We start from the raw sequence: 22,469 nt of genomic DNA on the forward strand, positions 1-22,469 counted from the left end.
AGGCATCGATGATCTTCTCATAAGTTGAAACACATTTGTAATCACCTAAATCTGCTTTCTTCATGGTCTCTTTGAGATTTAACTCTCTCCATACATGTTCTTGCTTCTTATGGGCCTGTCCAAATTTCACACCATCCTCCTTACATTCAAAATGTGAAAGCCTATTTAAGATCCCTATGCTGTGCAACATGTCCATCAAGTCATAAGTACGCTCTTGCCCAACCATGCTACCAACCTTGCTAAAAAAGATTTCAACTGCATCAAATCCTGCTAGACTTTTCTTATCATAGAGGTTCTTAATTTTATCCCAAAGCATCCAAGCACTCTGTGCTTCCTCAACCACATTGTAATGTAGCTATTCAATGAGAGACAAGATGAGGGTGTACTTGCATAACTCATCAAGCTCATCCCATTTGTCGTCAGTCATAGTTTCTGGCTGATTGCCATGCATCCTTAGTGGCTTGATCCGAGAATTCTGCACCAATACCTGCCAAACTTGGCTCTTCCAATAGGCATAATTCATACCATCAAGCTTAGTGCTGTTGAAGATAGTACTGTCAGTGGAAGAAAATACCATACTACAAACCAAAATGGTATGGACAATTCAAAATTGCTTGTTGTTTTCTACTGTAAATAGCCAAAATACCACAAAAAACAAGGCAAAATGACCATGATTTAATAGCTAATGATGCTTCCCACCAAATACCATCAAAAGTGCATAAAATCAGGATGATTCAGCATGAAAATTCCACGTTAGTCCATGCATAACTGCTTGCTGTAATAAATTACAACCGGGTACAATGAGAGCAAATTTTAGGCAAAATGAATGCACCAAGTCAACCACTGACTGTCAAAGCATAACCAGCACCAAGTAGGCATAAATCAACATGTGATAGTCATACGAACATTGAGAAAATACCCAAGCATGTCAAATGAATCTGTTAGTAAGTCGGCATACCCCTTGTGTAATAGGGCAAAGTGTACACAACACTAGTAAGACCTGACACAAATAGGTGTATGCTCAGTGAGTACAAAGCCCAAATTAGTCCAAGTACATGTATGCAGACCACATCATATCAACCATGCAACATCCAATGTGTGCTCAAATCAAATTTTCAAAGCTCAAGAGAAGCATCAATACATTGCAACCAACATTAGCAGGCATGAATAACTGCCAAATGAAGAGGGTAATGACTAGAGAACCAAGCTATGGAGTAGGTAGATGCAGTCCAAGCTTGCATAAAATAGGCACAACCAGCATGGCAGGGTAGCAACATATTTGTGCTTCAATATGGCTGATGGGGGGCTTGGGTAAGGTACTAAAGATGGCCTACAATAGGCCCAAGCTAGCTTCAAAGAGCTCCAGGTAAGACAGGAGGCATAGGAGCTCCAATGAGAATGAGATATGGTTGCCCCATGTATTCCTTTGTCTGTCCAAGTGTTGAGCCAAAGTTTTGCTCTTGATAGAGCTCACAAGAGCCCAAGAGTACCCAAGAATAAGTGGTAAAGGGCGGGAAGGTGGGAGCTAAAAAATACATACCATGAAGGTCTTGCCATGAATCTGAGAATGGCTGTGTTGGGGGTAAAGGCACCCCTGCCTAGCCGCTTGTGTATTACCATCACTTTATTCTTTATTCTTTTAGTGATAGTTTAAATAAAGGAAGGCCCAGTCACACATTGTGACTGTTGGAGTTCCCATTTGTGTCTCTCTCTCTTCTTGCTCTTGCTCCCCGCCATAGCTCACTTCTAAGCAAGCTTCAATTCTTCTCATGTTTCAATTGGTATCAGAGCTTTGGATTAGAGCTTGATCATGGAGCTTGGCCCAGTATTACTTCAGCTCGGATTGAATACCTAGAGCTTGGAGCTTCAATGCCAGCCATGGCTTCTTCCCCTCGAGGTAAGATTTCATCTCTCGCCTCTCCCCAGCCCTCATAGACTCTTTGCAGGTATTCCTTGGCTTCATTGGGCACCTTGTATGCCCCCATTTTCCCCCTTATCCTCAGCATAGCTAGCAGGACCCACAGTTAACTCACTTTTTTTTGCGCATGTTTCAAAATCTGGCTCAAAAATTCCATTTTTTCTCATATCTCGGGCATCCGGAACCCGATTTAGGTAAGGTACGAGTCTAATTTGGAATTTTGGCATGTTTCAGATGCAATGGTGATGTCAGATCTGCCAAATTCTAATCATATCATTTTATACAACAGATTTGAGTTGATTTACAAGAAGAAAATGTCATGCTCTTAGCTTATGTGATACTCTTGAGGCTTGATATTTGATACCAGATACTTTGGGTATGTTTGCCCAATGTTTTGAGATGCTTTGGGACTTTGTTTGAGCTTTCATAGCTCAATTTATATAGGGACTTACTGCTATACATTGTGATCCAGGTTTTTTACAACCCGGATTATTACCACAAAATTTGGCCAAAGCCCCTATCAAGAGCTTACCATATCACTTTGGGTTTACTCTTCAAGCACTAGGTATGCTACATTGCTTCTCGATTATGAAAACTCTAGCAAATGGCGGGAAGAAGTTCTTAGGAGACATGTCAATGTAAAGGGTAAAAGGAATGGTTATCTTAGTGAATATGAAAATGGATTACACCTAGGAGTTAAGTGAGTGCATAGATATTTCAAAGGACTAGTCTCCAACTACACATGGGCTCTGTCTGCATCACTAAGATTTGGAATCTATCACCATCATTAGAGGACACCTCACCCTAGCATACAAGTCAATATCCACATCATGGTGTCATTTGGATCTTGCACAAAAGCTTACAAGCATGGACCCCTTTTGTTACATGCTTATATGTATTTATATATATATGGGGGACTAAAGTCAAAGCAGCTTTTGGAAGCCATTTTTTATAATCTCAATAACTTCCAAGAAAAAGCAAATTTCAAGAAAATTCTCGCGATGCTCGATCGATTTTGACCTAGTCTACAAATTTGCAGAAGAAACTTTTTTCAGATTCTTCACGGATTTGAAGTTACGAAGGCGCAGACTGCTAGCTATATGCAATTTTCTTCTCTCTTTCACCACACCAACTTTCCACTCTATCCTTCTTGTAAATATATTATAATAATGTGCTTTGGGCACCCACCTCTTGTAATCTAGCTCCATTTCTCTATTTTGTCTACCACCACCCTTGGCTTCTTGCATGATGACCAAGGTGGGGACTTGTCCCATCCACTACTCTCTATATTTTCAAACATGCCATACATCATCTAGGATTATGTTAATCGGGAAGATTAGCTTAATCTAATCCCTCATGGAGGCTATATGAAGAGCTCATGGAGAATGAAAAGAGGAAGGATGACAATGACAAGCCCATGAGAGCACTCTAGAATACCCTCATCTCTGTGAGGTAAGCTATGAGTAAGTTCTTTTATTATGTAGTATAATGGAAGCTTCCTCTACCTCTTCTCCTATTATCTCCCTCTTTTCTCATCTTCTCATTCCATGTAGCATAATGGCAAGCTTCCTCTATCTCTCCTCCTATTATCTCCCTCTCCTCTCATCTCTCTCTCTCATATTCTAATATGGTGTCTAGTACATATATTCTCTCTTATAAATTTGTGTCTTGGTTCTCTTGATTCTCTTTGAGAAAAAGGATGCCCTAGCCCATCCTCCCTTTGGCTAGGTGGTGCCCCTCTTTAGTTCTCTTAGTGAGGATTGGAGGTTGGATGGGTAAGAGGCAACCCGTTCATCATTTTAGCCCTCATTTTTGTTGCCTCCATAGAGGAGTTCTCAAGCTATGCTCTACAACTTCTATGAAGAAAGAAACAGCTAAGAAGTTGTCCTCTTCTTCAACGAGTGTTTGTCAAGAAATCACTAAGAAGGAATCTTCATCAAACCCTATTCAAGGGATTCACTGCTCAAGAGTACCGCTATGGTCTCCAAAAGAAGCTCAAGAGAAGAAGGATCTTTATCGACAAATGGCACGTATGCGGGTAAAGCAAGTTAATTACACACACCCTTCTTTGCTTCATGAGAAATCTTGTTCTCATCAAGTCTCTAGGTCAAGGCATTGTGTTGAGTGCTTGGTGTCTAGTGTAAAGACACTCCCTAAGGAGCTTCGTCTTCAAGTGGTGAAGGCGCTTTCAAATTCGAGGATTAACAAGTTTTTGGAGGGTGAGTTACACATCAATGGTGTGCGGTATTGGCGAGAGGCTACATATGGTGATGCGCATCAACTACTACTAGTAAGAAGACTCAAAGTAATTGAGAAGATAGCTATCAAAGCCTATGAACTTTACAAGGCTGATGATGGTCACACAAAAGCTATGCTAATTAGTGGTGAGCAAATCCTTCACATCTCTCGAATGGTGGGATCTAAGAGGCCATATCTTCAACAACACGCTTTATGAAAGTTTGTAGTAAAAATTTGTAGTTAATGCATAAATGACTACTCCTACTTTCTACAACTTTCAATCGGTTCAAAACATTCGGGTGGATGTGTGCATTAGTAGAAAGATACATTTTCAGCAAAGGTTGGTCTTCTATTTTGGAGCTGAGAGATTGAGAGAGATCTTGTTGTCCCCTGATCCCATAATACTCCCTATTTTGGATTATAACATCTCCTTTAATGTGCACATATTCATACTACTCTAAGTGTATCCCATGAACCATAGGGATTTGTATGGACCTATTCGTCCACTTGCTAGACAAACCGTGCATATAATCATTAGCACAAAGCTCAGGTTTCAAAATATTATAAGGGTCTTATTAGGCCCTCGTCGTCTTGTTGAGATTAATGCATCTATAAATCCATTTATTCTACCCTTAATAAGATATGACTTGGGCCTAGACGTGTTCATATTTATTTTGTATTGAGCTAGATCAACATCTTCCTATCATGGCTTTTCCAAGTTTTTTTGGGCACAAAGGGGAAAAATGTCTGGACTTTTTGGATGACTTAGAAATGGCCTTCCTAGTCATAGGCTGGGATGATGAAGCAACCAAAGTACGGACATTCCCTTTAGTTCTAAAGGGTGATGCTCGAGTGTGGTATCAAGCTCTCTCAAAGGCTACAAGGGGTAATTGGGAGGATCTCAAGACTGCATTCATGCACAAGTACCAAGATACAGAGCCACCTGAAGATATTTGGAGACAACTCTTAGATCTTTGCCAAACCTTACCAGGGGAGTACCAAGCATATGAAGGCATGTTTATAAAATTGTGGGATAAATGGACAGCCTATTTAGCCGAGGAAGAAAGAGTACCTGATTGCCTTAAGAAAGACTGTTTTCTAGCCGGACTCAATCCTCTACCAAGGGAGAAGGTCAAAGGAAAGTTTCCCACATCCTATGAAGAATCAGTCACTTATGCGAGGGAGAAAGATAGAAAATTGAAGTATCAAGCCCAGTTGAAGGGGGGAGTTGAGCCCATACAGGTTTTACCAACCATGCCAAGGCCTAGAGAAATAGAAGAGACCCCACCTGAACCAGAGATACCACAGTAAGAGCTCCTAAAGCCTTTCATTAAATTTGGTGCAAGGAGTGTGGCCCTCTCCCCTCATAAATGAAGGCAATCGAGGTCCAAGGAGGCAAGAAAGAGAGTATGTTTGCTATAATTGTGGGGAGACTGGCCATGGTTTGTACGTTTGCCCTCATCCTAGGCGTTTTTGAGGAAATGGGTTCCAACCAAGAAGGAGGGGACAACAAGTGACACCACCTAGGGAAAGGTTTGTTCCATCGAATCTAGGGCCTCCACCGCCGGTTCAAGTTCTCCAGCATCCTCAACCACTTGCAGAGGTGCCGTCCTTGCCTGTCCAACCGCCAGAGAATCATGATGTTAGGATAATTAGTTTAGATGAGAGTGATGTCAAAGGGAAGGCCAAAGTAGTAGAGGTTGAAGCAATGCCGGTGAAGAAAGCCCGGAGAATTGAGAGAATGGAGCCTACACCACCAAAGGAGGTTGAAAATATGGAAGAGGAGGCAGAGTCATCAATGGCTGCAAAGACATGCAACAGTAAAAAGAGGAGGGCTCGCTCACGCCGACACATTGAGCCAGATGATTTTTCCCTGGGTAAAGGTACTAGAGCTTATGATTTGCTTGCTGATGTGAGGAATCAAGGGCCAAAAATTTCATAGCCACAATTACTACATCTATCTCCAACAGTGCGACGACAATGGTCAAAGATGGTAAGCATTAGATCCATGAAGAATAGACATGTGAATGCAATCCAGGCTAGAAAGATGAAAGATATTGTGCCTCTAGTGGAAGCCGAAATCAATGGGCAGAGAGTGTCAAAGACATATGTGGATGGAGGTGCAGAGATTTGTGTCATGACGGAAAAGGTGATGCATCGTTTGGGATTAGAGGTAAATGAAACTACTAAATTTGGGGCCAAAATGGCTAACAATGTAGTAGTAAATTGTTTGGGAGTTATAAAGAAAGTTAAGGTAAAGGTGTGTGGAGTGTAATTGGAGCTTGACATGTATGTGATGCCAGTGAAGGGGGACGACTATCAGCTCATTCTTGGGCGACCATGGCTAATGGGAATGAAAGCTAGACAAGATTGGGAGACAGAGGCTTTAGAGCTAAGGCCACAAAAGGGGCTGGATAAAAATTGGAAGAGCACTATCTACAACATGAAGGAGGGCCGACATGAGGATCTTGTGCTAGAGACCACCCCTGATGAATGGAGTTCTAGCGAAGGTTGGTCATCTATGACAGAGGGAGAGTCTTCTAATGAGGAGAAAGAAAGCTCTCTAGAAATGATGGGGATTACATTAAAAGGGCCTTCTAGTAGTGAAATTCCGCAGCAGCTTCCAAAGGTCGAGAAGGAGGGGTTAGAAAAAATGTTGGCTAAGGATCTATCAGTTGAGGAGAAGGCAGCCTACATGGAAGTGGTGATAAAACACTCTGCACTTTTTATTTCTGATTATGAACACATCACAGGTGTGACAGCAGTACAACATCACATTAATCTAAAAGAGGGAGCACGACCAGTGGTGCAGCGACTACGACGATTGGGAGTAGTTCAACAAAGCGCTCTACTCACTGAGGTGCAATGACTTTTGAAGGCAGGCTTCATCTATCCAATAGGGGACTCAGAGTGGATTTCACCTGTGGTGGTAATACCCAAGAAGAATGGAAAATGGAGGATTTGTGTGGATTACAAGCCGCTAAATGCTGCAACTAAGAGAGATCACTTTCCTCTTCCCTTTCAGGATGAAATACTCAACGAGGTGGCCGAGCATGAGAGATACACTGTTTGTGATGGGTATTCAGGTTATTTCCAGATCCGAATAGCTGAGGAGGATCAATAGAAGACCACCTTCATTACACCTTGGGGTTGTTTTGCTTACAAAGTAATGCCATTTGGATTAACAAATGCCCCAGCTACCTTCCAGCGATTCATGAATTATGTCTTCCAACCATATTTTGGGAAATCCATCAGGGTCTTTATTGATGATTTTTGTATTTATAGTTCTAAGGCTTTACATCTAGGAAAGGTGGATGAAGCTTTCAACCGCCTTGCACAAATGGGGAGGCAATTAAACCATGAGAAGTGTCGCATTGGCAAAAGCAGTGTAACTTTGTTAGGGCATGTCGTAAGTGAGAGGGGCATTGAAGCAGATCCAAACAAAGTTAAGACCCTATTGGTGATGCCATCACCATCTTCTGTGAAGCAACTAACCTCTTTCATTCAGAAGGTGCGATATATGGGGCGGTTCATTCATCTCCTCTCCCAATTAATATTTCCACTACAACAGTTAACCCACTTTGAGGAGCTCCTGTGCAGTGACAAAAGCGAAAGGTGCTTTCACGAGGTGAAGAAGGCTCTTAGCACCCTTCCTATAATTTTACAGCCTTGTTGGGATCAGGAGTTTTTTGTCAATCCGAGTTTTGGGGAAGATGCTCTAGGGGCAGCACTAATACAAAAGGATGCTAAAACTGGCCTAATGACACCGGTTTACTTTCTAGTAGAGTAATGACAGCATCGGAACGAGGGTACAAGATGGTTGAGGTGATGGTTTTGTCTCTAATGTTTGCTATAAGAAAGTTTCGTCCTTATCTTCTCCCTAGGCCATTCACAGTCATCACGACAGAAGAGCATTTTCCCTATGCCTTACAACACATGGATGTTTCAGCCAGAATCGCTAAGTGGGTGATACAACTCCAAGAGTTTGACTACACCTTCAAGGTGAAGGATTCTACTCGAGCTTGCCTAGCTGATTTGTTGACCCATAAATGCCATAAAAAGAAGGAAAAGGATAAGGGAAAGGTAAAAGAGGAGACACCTTCTCTTGAGGAGCCGCCATGGGTGGAGAATGCCCATGCCCTCTACTTCGATGGGGCGTACAAGCGTATTAAAGACAGAGCGGCAGTAGGAATAGTGGTGTTCAGTCCCGAAGGTGACAAACTTTATGGAAAAGGTATCAGCTTGGAGGATGTCCATTCTAACCATGAGGCAGAATATCAAGCCTTGCTTTTAGGTTTGAGGTGGTGTCTCTCACATGGTGTCACTCGACTTAATGTTTTTGGGGATTCTATGCTAATTGTTAAGCAAATGAAAGGAATCTGGGCTTGTAAAAATGATAACTTAGCAGTGAAAATGAGGGAAGCTAAAACTCTCATGAGAAAGCTACAGAAAGCCCAAATCTATTTTGTGCCAAGGCGCACAAATGGCAACGCAGATGCTCTAGCAGCAGCTGAAAAATTGAAAGAGGTAATGGCGGGTATCATTGCAGTAAAGCTTCCCTTGTTTCAGGGTTAGTTTCAACTACAAGATGTGCTTTATTTTCTTGAGCATGGTGAGGTACCTATACATATGTGTAAGAGTGAGAAAAGGTGGCTGGCTACTAAGGCCACCAAATATCGCTTGATAAATGATGTGTTGTATTGCAAAGGAAAGGATACAGTGCTTAGAAGGGTGCCAACAGCAAAGGAGATTATGGATGTGATTAAGAGCTACCATGAGGGGGTTTGTGGCGGACATTTTGCTCAAGAAATAACCAACAGGAAGATTCTCCAAGCCGGTTTTGTGTGGCCTAGTCTACATCGAGATGTGCAACACACTTGTGACGATTGCCAAAAGGCTGGACCAAGGAAGCTAGTGCATGAGGAACAAAATCCCATAACTACATATGGCCCATTTGAGAAATGGGGGATTGATGCAATAGGGCCACTCCCACAAACTCAATCTGGTAAGGAATACATCATAATGGGCGTGGACTACATGACGAGGTGGGCAGAGGCTTCAGCAACTAGTAGGATCATCAGCCCAAGAAGTGGGAAAATTTGTGTTTGAAAATATTTGTTACAAGTTTGGCACATCTTTGGAAATTATCTCTGATCGGGGTCCTAGTTTTAGGGTGAACCTAGTAGGGGAGCTAATGGGAAGGCTATAAATCAAGCACAGGCATTCTACTCCCTACTACCCACAGTGTAATGGTTTGGTCGAAAAAGTAAATGGGCTGATTTGTAAGATAATTACCAAGTAAGTACACATGCACCCCAAGCACTGGGATAAAAAATTGAGTGCAGCTCTTTGGGCCTACATGACTTCATTCAGAACCTCACTTGACTATACTCCATTTCACCTCGTCTATGGCCAAGATGCTTTGCTTCCTATAGAGGTGGAACTGGCCAGTTTGCATGTTTTAGTAGCCAATCGAGAGAAGAATCAAGATAAGAAGTTAGAGGATAGGATCTTGGATCTAGAGAGGCTAGAATTAGACACAGAAGCAACAGTCCAACACTATTCCATGCAGGCTGAAGAGAGGAGGAAGACATTTAAGAAAGAAGCTGGCTAGCAAACACATAAGGGAAGGATCACTTGTGTTACGCTATGATAACCTCTTTGATAATAGAAAGGATGCTAAACTTGTGTTCAAGTGGGAAGGGCCATTCATGGTCATAAGGAGATATCCAAATGGCAGCTATAAGCTAGGTGACATGGATGAGAAGGTTCACAAGACAAGGGTAAATGGATGGCGCGACTGAAGCCTTATTTTCAAAGAAATATGAACACTTTGGAGCACTCATTCAATGAAGAGCCACCAATGAGGGGTTGCAGTCCTCCTTGCTCTATTGGACCATCATTATCAAGCTAGAGGCATGAATACCTCTAGCCTAAGGGGAGGGCTAATGATCCGGGTTTTTTACAACCCAGATTATTACCACAAAATTTGGCCAAAGCCCCTATCAAGAGCTTACCATATCACTTTGGGTTTACTCTTCAAGCACTAGGTATGCTACATTGCTTCTCGATTATGATAACTCTAGCAAATGGCGGGAACAAGTTCTTAGGAGGCATGTCAATGTAAAGGGTAAAAGGAATGGTTATCTTAGTGAAGATGAAAATGGATTACACCTAGGAGTTGAGTGAGTGCATAGATTTTTCAAAGGACTAGCCTCCAACTACACATGGGCTCCGTCTGCATCACTAAGATTTGGAATCTATCACCATCATTAGAGGACACCTCACCCTAGCATACAAGTCAATATCCACATCATGGTGTCATTTGGATCTTGCACAAAAGCTTACAAGCATGGACCCCTTTTGTCACATGCTTATATGTATTTATATATATATGGGGGACTAAAGTCAAAGCAGCTTTTGGAAGCCATTTTTTATAATCTCAATAACTTCCAAGAAAAAGCAAATTTCAAGAAAATTCCCACGATGCTCGATCGGTTTTGACCAGGTCTACAAAGTTGCAGAAGAAACTTTTTTCAGATTCTTCACGGATTTGAAGTTATGAAGGCACAGACTGCTGGCTATATGCAATTTGCTTCTCTCTTTCACCACACCAACTTTCCACTCTATCCTTCTTGTAAATATATTATAATAATGTACTTTGGGCTTCCACCTCTTGTAATTTAGCTCCATTTCTCTATTTTGTCTACTACCACCCTTGGCTTCTTGCATGATGACCAAGGTGGGGACTTGTCCCATCCACTACTCTCCATATTTTCAAAGATGCCATACATCATCTAGGATTATGTTAATTAGGAATATTAGCTTAATCTAATCTCTCATGGAGGCTATATAAAGAGCTCATGGAGAATGAAAAGAGGAAGGAGGACAATGACAAGCCCATGAGAGCACTCTAGAATACCCTCATCTCTGTGAGGTAAGCTATGAGTAAGTTCTTTTATTATGTAGTATAATGGAAGCTTCCTCTACCTCTTCTCCTATTATCTCCCTCTCTTCTCATCTTCTCACTCCATGTAGCATAATGGCAAGCTTCCTCTATCTCTTCTCCTATTATCTCCCTCTCCTCTCATCTCTCTCTCTCATATTCTAATATGGTGTCTAGTACATATATTCTCTCTTATAAATTTGTGTCTTGGTTCTCTTGATTCTCTTTGAGAAAAAGGATGTCCTAGCCCATCCTCCCCTTGGCTAGGTGGTGCCCCTCTTTAGTTCTCTTAGTGAGGATTGGAGGTTGGATGGGTAAGAGAAAACCCGTTTATCATTTCAGCCCTCAATTGTTTGGGCCGGTAAGGTTTTATTAGGGACGGCTTATGCATAATGCTATTTGTTGACATTCGAGTGTCCTGTTGGATGTATTGATGCTTGGTTATCATGGTTTATGCTTGGATATGCTATTTGAGAGCTATTGAGCCTTGATTTGAATGCCGACACTTTGTTGTTGGTTGGGATTTATGCTACCTTGGTTGATAGGTTATTTTACCTCCAGATTGGTTATGCTTATTTGTTTTGGGATATGCAATGAAGTATTGAGCTTCGGGGTATGACATCGAGCTTGTCTTTGGTTCCGGGTCTTGATTTGAGCTTAAGCTCAACTTTGGAATGCATTTGATGCTTTGTCTTGGATGTACATATGGCATGTATGTTACCTATGTCTGACCAACCGGTCTTGATATGCTTGGCCTATGCCACTACTACATGCTACTTATATTGTTTGGAGCGGATTGCTAAGTCTAGTGCCTTGTCTTGGCATGCATATGGCTTCTGGGAACTTACTTGGGATATTTCTTGGCTTGCTAGAGTTTTATTTGGGATACAATTGATGTCTCTGGATTCTCTAATTGGAGGCTACATAGCCTATATGCTCACGATGTATTATTGATGTTTGGTCTTGGATCTTTTGTCATTGGTGCTCTTATATGCCCTTCTTGAGCTTCTTGGCTTGATTCATATGACTTTTGTCCTAGTGGGAGCATTGTTGAATGTTTGACAGACATTGAGCAGGTGGTTTATGCTATTGAGCTTTGAGTCTTCTGAGACTAGGATCTTCTTCACTTGGATGTTGCATGGTTGATATGCCATGGTCCGTATACATGTACTTGGGCTGATTTGGGCTTTGCACTCCTTGAGCACACACCTCTTTGTGTCAGGTCTTGCCAGTGTTGTGTACACTTTGTCCTATTACATAGGGGGTGTGCCGGCTTACTGATGGATTCATTTGACATGCTTGGGTGTTTGCTCGATGTTTGTATGACTATCATATGCTGATTTATGCATTCTTTTTTATGCTGGTTATGCTTTGACAGTCAATGGTGACTTGGTGCATTGATTTTGCCTACAATTTGCTCTCATTGTATCTAGCTATAATTTATTACAACAAGTAGTTATGTATGGACTAATGTGAAATTTTGATGTTGAATCATCCTAAATTTATGTACTTTTGATGGTACTTGGTGGGAAACATCATTAGCTATCAGTTCGTGGTCATTTTGCCTTGGTTTTGGTGGTATTTTTGGCTGTTTACAACAAAAAGCAACAAGCAGTGTTGAATTGTCTGCACTATTTTGGACTACATTATGGGTTCTTCTTCCACTAAGAGTGCTATCTTCAACATCAGTAAGCTTCATGGTACGAATTATGCCTATTGGAAGAGCCAAGTTTGGCAGGTATTGGTGTAGAAATCTCAGATAAAGCCTCTAAGGATGCATAGCGAGCAGCTTGAAACTATGGCTGATGACGAATGGAATGAGCTTGATGAGTTATGTAAGTCCACTCTCATCTTGTCTCTCACTGAACAGGTGCATTACAATGTGGTTGAGGAAGTATAAAGTGCTTGGCAGCTTTAGGATAAAATTAAGAACCTTTATGACAAGAAAAGTCCAGCAAGTCAAATGTATTCGTTGAAGCAGCTTATGGACGTGTGCATGAAGGAAAATATGACAATGTCTACTCATTTGAGCCAGTTCCATGCTATTCTCAAGAACTTGACTTCGCATGGTATTACCTTTAATGATGAGGTTACTCCATTGTTTTTTCTTGGGACTCTAAGTGAGTCATGGGATGTATTCCTCACTGCCTTATATGCTCCTACTACTATTTTGAACTTGCTTGATGTAGAGAGTGCTCTTCTACAGGAAGAGATCAACCATAAGAACTTCTCGTGTGTTGCAAGCTTTGACTGTTAGAAGCAGAGATGGTAATGGCAAGAATGACCGTGGGAACGGTCGTGGCAGAGACTCGTAGAAGTCTAGGTCTAAGTCATGTGGTAAGTTGTGCAACAATTCTAATGTGACATGTCATCATTGCAGGAAAAAGGGTCATATACACCCACCGTGTCATGAGTTGCGCAATGAGAAGTGCAAAGAGAAGGGGAAAGTCAAAGTATAGGAAAAGTCCTCTGATCATAGCATTATGCCTACAAAATCCAATGTGAAAATCGAGGAGATAAATGTCATGCAGACTGATGACTCCAATGAGTAGTACATACTTGCAGCTAGTTCTTGTGATGCTACATCGTTGACCGATGTTCACTCTATGTATGCGCAGTGCTGGCTTTTGGATTTTGGTGCTTCATTTTATGTTACATCATGCTGTGAGTGGTTCCACTCCTACCACACTGTCTCTGGTTCAATTTGCTTGGGTGATGACAAGTCACTTGCTATTATTGGCATTGGGGATGTACGGCTACAGTTCTCTACTGGCAGTACTTTTCTGTTAGAGGATGTACATCATGTATCTACACTTACACACAGTCTTATGTGTGCAGGGTAGCTTGATGATGCTAATGCTGAGTTTCATGTTTCATTTGGGGATTCTACTTGGAAGATCACCTGTGGGTGGCAGACTTGTGCTTGCTAGAGGTGCCAAAGCTACCAGCCTCTATCCTCTTGTAGTTTATGGGTCCTCTGTTGACCATGTTTTATGAGTGGGTTCCATCCCACATGTATCTCTTCGGTATGCCCATTTGGGCCATATGTCCTTGAAGGGAATGAAAATGCTTTCTGGTTTGCAGCACTTACTACCCCTTGACTACACATGTTTTGATTCATATGAGCATTGTATTTATTGTAGACGAACTAGGATATTTATTGTAGACGGACTAGGAATACACATAAGAATTCTAGTAGGACATGCATGAGTGAGCCCCTGGCATCAGTACATTTAGATGTCTGTGGGTCCATGCCCTGTCAGTGTATGGGTGTTGCAAAGTATTTTGTGACGTTCATTGATGATTTTTCGTGTAATGTATGTGCTTATCCCATTAAGCTCAAGTCCGTTGTCTTGGTTGTATTTCAGAGATGGCTTGCATTTTTTGAAAACCAGATTGGGCATAGGCTGAAATGCCTTAGGACTAACAATGGGGGAGAATATGTGTCATGTGCTTTTGAGAAACTATGTGATGAGAGGGGTATTAAGCATAAATTGACCGCCCCCTATACCCCACCCCAGAATGGTTTGGCTGAGCGGATGAATAGAACCACCCATGATCATGTACAAAGTATGCTTAGCCATGCAGGCTTACCACAGAGATTTTGGACTGAGGCAATCAGTACAGCTATGCATGTCATAAACAGATCACCTTCTAGTGGTTTGGATTTCTAGGTTGCAGAGGAGGTATGAACTGGGAAACCTCCATCTTATGCGCATCTACGTGTCTTTGGATGTGAGGCATTCTGCCATGTGCCCAAAGACAAGTATACTAAGTTGGATCCTAAGAGTGTCAAATGCATTTTCCTTAGCTATAGGGATGCAGGTGAGATGAGTTACTGCCTCTAGGATCCGCAAGCATGGAAAGTCATCCACAGCCATGATGTAGTCTTCCATGAAGACAAGATGCATAGACAGCCTGAGAAGGTGGTAGAGATATGCATGGTTATATTCTAGGAGGAGCCATGTGCTCGTGCACAGCCAGTTGGACAACCTGCTGCAGTAGTTTGTACATATGACCAGGGTGTTGGACTGGCTACAGAGCCTGCCGTGAGATGGTCTACTAGAGATAGACGTCCACCTGATAGATTTGAGCCCTCAATGCATTATGTCTTAGTTACAAATGCAGGAGAGCCTCTCACCTATGATGAGGCTATGTGAAGGGGTAATAGACACTCCTGGTGGGAGAGGGCTATGTAGTTTGAGATAGACTCCCTGTACAAGAATATGACTTGGGATTTGGTTGCACTGCCTCAGGGAAAGAAGGCTTTGCCATGCAAATGGGTGTACAAGCTGAAAAGCACCCTTGGAAACCCCAAGCCGGCATATAAGACAAGACTTGTCACTAAGGGTTTTAAACAGGAGCATGGAGTTGACTTTGATTAAGTCTTTTCTCTTGTGGTCAAGATGACCACCCTATGCTTAGTTTTGGCCTTAGTCACGCAACTTGACTTGGACTTGTACTAGATGGATGTCAAGATTGCATTCTTGCATGGGGATTTGCATGATGAGATATAGATGGAGTAGCCTAAAGGTTTGCAAAACCTGGCAGGGAGCACCTAGTGTGCAAGTTGAACAAAAGTCTTTATGGCTTGAAGGAGCCACCTAGGGAGTGGTATCATAAGTTTGATGCCTTTATGCAATCACAGGGCTACAACATAAGTGCTATGGATCCGCATCTTTACACAAAGAAAGCACGTGATGGCTCATTGCTTATTTTGGTACTTTATGTGGACGACATGTTGATAGCAGGGAAAGCTCATGATGAGCTGGATGCTCTTAAATCTGAGTTGAAGAAGAGCTTTTAGATGAAGGATTTGGGACATGCCTCTCACATTCTTGGTATGCGCATTAAGCGCGACAGGCATTAGGGACTACTATACCTCTCACAAAGGGAGTGCATTCATAAAGTCCTTGAGCGTTTCCACATGCAAGACGTAAAGCCTATTGGTTGTCCATTACCTTCTTATGTGAAGGTTTCATAGGCCGATTGTCCGCAGACAGATGAGCAGAGGGCCGATATAGTCAAGATCCCTTATGCATCAGCCATGGGAAATTCGATATATGCCATGATAGCCACTCATCTAGATATTGCCTTTGCAGTTGGTATTGTGGCATGCTATATGGCTACACCTGGCAAAAAGCACTGGGATGTCGTAAAGGGTATCTTGAGATACCTGAAGGGCACAATAGATATGTGTATTTGCTATGGTAGCTAGGATACAGGAGTTGTGGGCTACACAAACTTCGATTATGCAGGACATGCCGATAGTAGAAAGTCCACTTCCGACTATGTCTTTACCTGTGTTGGAGGTCCTTTTTCTTGGATGTCCAGTGTTCAGAAGTGTACGACTCTCTCTACCACTGAGATCGAGTATGTTGTGGCCACTGAGGCTTGCAAGGAGGCCATATGGTTAGCTCATAAGTGAGATTCTTTCTCTTCAATTATCTTTTGAAGGTGTTTAACTTATGAAAATATTGTATATAAGACCATTGAACGTTAATTAAACCAATACATAACCCATCATGATAGTCCAAATCATACATGATCCTTGATTGGAGTACCAAGTTCTAACATTTGACATGACCTTATATATAGTTCAAAACCTTTTTGGAACTTTCAAGTTGCATTCATTCAGGAGAGAATATATCCTTTACACTATGGCTACATAGTACTTTACACTATTGCTTTTGGAAATGGATTACACAAAACATGGTAGCCATGTCCCAAGTCCATTTGGCTTGGCACTACAGGATACTATATTTAGTGTCATTATTTTCACATCTAAAGAGACAAAGTTTACATAATCTTATTATGCAACGTGTTACCCAATGTAGTAACTATACATAAACTACTCATAATCTAATAGGAGCCTAATGCACGATCCAACAAAGAATATTACTAAAGAGATATAAAGATTATTGATAAAGCATGAGGTTGATCAATTTATGGAGTTTAAGAAGAATAGCTAGTGATGACTTGCACTAAAGATGGTATCTATGTCCCATGTCTTTATGATTTTGGCACTAACGGATATCATATCTAGTGTGGTTAATGTATATACAGAAAAATATAACTAATGTGAAAAAATGCTAGTAGATTTTATCTTTGTGCTTCTTAACACTACATAATTGTTCATATACTCATTTCAAAGAAATTACTCGATAATCCATATTAGTATCCATCTTAAGCTCAAAATTTAAGAGTAAATTTTTAACTACATAAGAAGGGAACACACACACACACACACACACAGAGATCTTATCAATATGCTCTATTGGTTTCACCTTTTAGGTATGGATGTTGAGGGAAAAACAAGTGTCCAAGGTAATATAAGTAAACTAGATAAAAAGATACTTTTGGAAAAATGCATATACATGCTATTTAGAGAAATATGCTCTATGAAAGAAGAAGAGATGAGAGATGCTTGTTGGAATATCAGAAAAAGAGACATGCTAAGATGTAATGTGATTTCACAAATAAAAAAACATGTAGAAAACCCAAGGATTGCATGTTCAGTTGAAAGTATGGATTTGGATGCTATTTCCATGAGATGGATCTCTAGCATGATTGTAAATCTTTAGAAATTTGGAATACTAGTAAGCCTAGCTTCCAACAAGATTTTGATGTTGGAAAAATGCATGCATGAGATGCATTGTATGCGGAAGCATGAGTTGTAGAATCAAAATCTGATCGAAGCTTAAACAAGTCAATTTCATGGGATAAAAAGATGTGGTCTCCATATGTTGCTATGGAACAAAATTCTACCACTTCAATGGCAATATCTGAAGTACATGTCCTTCAAAGTAACTATGCACGTACGTCTCATGTTTACTCTACGACATATCTAAGTGAAGATGAGATAGTTTGGGGGAAAAACTAGGAAAGGGTGCTTGTAGTGTGGTATTCAAAGTAAAGGTTATAGGAGTAGCAAGATTTGATCACAACAAGATCTATGCAGGAAAGTGTTATAGAGGAAAAGACTATATAAGGCAAGTAGAACAACGAAGAGAGATAGTGATGCAGATCAGACATCCAGTGTTAGTACGTGTGATTTCAAGGACTACAGAAGAACCTCTATGGACCATAACACCATATTTTAATGGTGGAAATCTTTTAAGTTTCATGACTCAACTGCCTACATCGCTTTACAAGGTTATTTCATGCTTGGGGTACAGGTAAAAGAAGGTGTGATGAAGAAACTCAATTGAAAAGTGATAAAATAGTGCAAATAAATATATTTTGCAAATGTATCACATCTATTATACATGCATTAATTTTGGGAATGTGTCGTTTTCACAAAGCAAGGTGGTTACACACAAATCTACATCCTGGCAATATTGTATTAGATTTTGTTGGTGATGTTTGTCGTGTGGGGATTATAGATTGGGGAACAGCTTTGGATTTCTCAGAGAAAAGAAAGGCATTTTCCAAGCCACATCAAGGGTGTGCAAATAATGATGAAGTGCATGCAAAAAAACTACAACAATGCAAAGTAGACCATATACGGAGAAAATGGTTAGCGCCCGAGTTGAAAGACACCACATTGAATGGTTGTTATAGCCCACAGACTGATGTTTATGCTCTTGGCTGGATACTATGAGAGCTTTGATATTTCTATGAAGATGCTTCTGATAACTTTGATGTAACGAAAGTTATCTCTCCATCCTTGATAATGATTAGACACCTGGCTGATGTTTTTGGAGATAAAATGATGAATGTAGATCCATCAAAAAGGATTTCATTTGACAACATAAATGAGCATATCTGTAAGTGCCATGGTATGAATGGCGAATTGGCTATGCATCCCTTGGAAGAAATGGAGCCAAGCTTTATCTAAATATAGTTTTACATCATCAATACCATGTAGCATGACTAGTTTTACTTTATTGTCTAGAGATACATATCCTTTTGGAAATTTTCATATGTTAGAAAGTGTGCTCTTTATTTTGTATGTATCATTTTGAAATGATGGTATTATATATCTTATAAACCAAGTTTTTCTTCAATGGAACTATCTTTATTTGAATTTTTGTAGATAGCTTGAATTCCTTATTTCACTTTGATCATCATGGATTTGTTGGTTGAGTATCATTAGACTATGTCATGCGTGCTTTTAGTGCTTCAAGGTTAAGTTAGTTGTGTGTTTATAATTTTTAAGAGAAATCACTTCCATGTCATGATATACAAGAGTATTACTAATTCAAAACACTATTGATAGCCCTAGTGCATGTACAAAAGCATTACTAATCATGTCATGATATTATATCATAGACTTAAGAGTGCTTAGTGTGGTATATCAAGTAAACATGTCACTTAGGAATATCAAGTTTTCTTATCTAATGAACTCCTCTTTTTATAATATCCTTTGAATGTTGAATGCAGTTCCTACTTAAGAAATAACAAACTTGGTAATTGGGCTTCATGGGGTTTTTACAAGATTCAAGTGATCCTCAATGAAAGTCAAGAAGATCTAGGTCTTGTGAGGCTAAGAAAAGACAGACCTAAACCTACCTTTGCTCAAATCCATAAACAAATTGAGGGTGACGAGCTTATATATGGATCCTTTGACTTCATCGAGGATAACTATCTAGTTAAGAAACGACAAGAGGAGCGATGGACTCTTGGTGAACATCATCAAGTTCATATCACGAGGAGTGATACTATCATAAATGAACTGGCTTCTTCAAATAAGCGACAATGTTTAGAACATGTTGATGAGGAACAAAATGACACTTCAAGACATCTCACATCAAAGCTAGGAAGTAAATTGCTAAGTCCAAGCATTCTTGAGACTTGGAAACAAGAATGCAGTAGAGTAAGGCTAAAATTAAAACAATCCACAATCTCAAGGGATGATAGGTTTGAACTACATAGTGAAGATGTTGATGGAGAACCTCGAGTTCGAATATGGTGTAATGAGTGCAACTCATTTTATGGAAAAGGGCACACTAGGAGGGAAGAATGCTGCATATACTTGTTTATCCAACTTCATGAGAACACACATTTTGGATGGTAAATGGCATGAAAAAAAATATCTTATGTTTCAAGGGCTTAAAAAGGTGAATATAGAATTTACAACCATGGAGCAAGAATCAGATGATAGGAAAGAGATAGAGGCTTCGATAGAGAAGTTGCATGATTACATGGAGAAACATGAAGGTATTATTTATCTTCTTTCTTTGAGTTTATAGATGTAAAATTTTGTATCTTATAAGAATGAGATTGTAGACTACATGATGCTCTATAATACTAGACTTATTACATAATATAAGTTTTTTTTTGTAGGTTGAAATTTTGAGGTGATTGTAGCTACATTGCATGATTTTAAAGACAAAAGCTTTGCTCATGTAAGGTGCAAGTATGATGATACATGGTTGCATCTATGCCCTCCAAGGTCTGATTTATATACTATTTTTACTAAACACACAAAGTCAATTTTACACACAAAGGCATTTTCAAAGGAGGTGGAAAAATCCAAGCCATTACTTACAGGCTCACGTGGATGTCCTCGAAAGGGACTAGTACATGATCCAAAGCAAACATCTCTAAGCAAATTTGTGTTCTCTACAAAGGTGGGAAGTCCACCATTGAACTCTCTTAATAAGCATGAAGACAATGGAAATCCATTAATAAGTTTAAACTTGTTATGTTGGGGTTTATGGAGTCCATTTATTGTAGTGAACAAGAAGAAAATGAATGTGAAACCTTTATTAGATGATCAATGTGGTGGTAAGCTTTGGTTTTCAAACCCTTTTACTAGGGCAAATCTAGAGGATGGAAAAACATGTTTCCAAATAGATGGTTGCTTTCGTCATATTGAGTGTCTACATGTTTCAACTAATGGGAAACCATTTAGAGACTTCTCTTGTAGCCATTGCAAATGTATATCTAGGCTTAATGACTTTAGGATGAGAGTATACAGAGAGAAGCTAGTACAAGAGAAGAGAGGAAATAGGGGAACTGGATTTGGTAGAAGATTAGACTATCTCACTAGACAAGAGCTTAGGAATACAACAATTGATGCCAAAAAACATATAAAAGAACTTACTCTAAAGTTATGGATGAGTAAGTCTCAGCTTGTAGTTCTTTCAGTGAAAATGAGAAGCTTATGCAAAGCCAACATGGAGTTTTTAAATCGAAAAGATGTCCAAAGATTTTGTAACAATATAATAGAAGCCCATAGATTAGGAAAATTTGGTGGAAAGCCTGCTTTGTGGGACTTTTTACAAGATGTATCTACAAATATGGTACGATCAAAGGAAGGTCAATGATACAGTGCAAATACAAAGGCTTTGTTTGAAGTTACGAAGATGTGGGGTGGACCAAGGCTGCATGAGTTTCTTGGTAATAACCTAAATGGCCCTTCACTCTCAATGAGAAAGAGGGGCCATAGACAAGCTACCCACTTTATACCAGGGATACACGGATAAACATTTGATGCCATTGCTCAAATATATCAAAAGGAGAAAGAAAAACATGGCATCATAGAAAGTATTCCATTTATTCTAGTGGAAGATGAGACAACCATAAAGAAATGAATAAGGTAAATGTATAATATTTTCTCTTTTGGCACATAAAAAGTATTATTGATGAACTTTAAGATTTTATAACATTTACTATTTTCATTGTAGGTGGAACCCTAAAGATGATACTCTTATTGGGTTTGATGGATACAAGTCTTCAAACCATGAGTGTGGGACTTCATCCATGATAAAAGTTGGAGAAGGAAAAGTTGGATATGATGTGATTGCTAAAGCATTTGAGACTTGTATCATTGGTGGTTATGCAAGAGTCTTTGTTGCAAATCCACTTCATGAAAAGCTTTCACGCTTAGTTGTGGTTGGTCATTGCACTTGTAATTGATTTGATGCAAGTTTTGTTCACAAACAATGGATTGAAATTTTGGCATTGTGGAATGAGAAGCTCAAATGGACAGCATGTCCGATTATTGGACATGCATCAGATGGAGATAGTCGATGAAGAAAATTGATGTTGGATGATTATGTAAATAAGCACGGTGCTAGATACAAGATCAAATGGGATAGATGGCCTCTTTCAACTAGCTTGTCAAATAGAGAGGTTTCAAGCATGCATGATCAAGATTTTATACACAATGGAAAAAAGCTAGTCAACATTCTTGACAAACCAAAGCGTCAATTGGCTCTTGGTGATGTCTAGGTTACCTTGAATCATGTTACCATTGTCTATGATTCTTTTTCTGTTGATAAGCATATGCTTAAGGAAGGAGATATCAACTGGTACTACCTGGTGAGCCACGTCTCCATAGAGACATGGTGCAACATACAAAAGCGATTCATCTTCTCCTCCATTGCAGCATCCATTCTTTTTTCTATCCCATTTCCA

General features: G+C 40.1%; 1 pseudogene; it reads left to right on the forward strand.

The window, feature by feature from the left end:
* Positions 1-1,325: 1,325 nt before the first annotated feature.
* Positions 1,326-21,968, forward strand: LOC148028430 (uncharacterized; annotated as a pseudogene).
* The last annotated feature ends 501 nt before the right edge of the window (positions 21,969-22,469 follow it).

This window comes from Lygodium microphyllum, chromosome 12, assembly GCF_053477565.2.
Source record: "Lygodium microphyllum isolate KBCC chromosome 12, Lygodium_microphyllum_v1.1.10, whole genome shotgun sequence".
Taxonomy (NCBI): domain Eukaryota; kingdom Viridiplantae; phylum Streptophyta; class Polypodiopsida; order Schizaeales; family Lygodiaceae; genus Lygodium; species Lygodium microphyllum.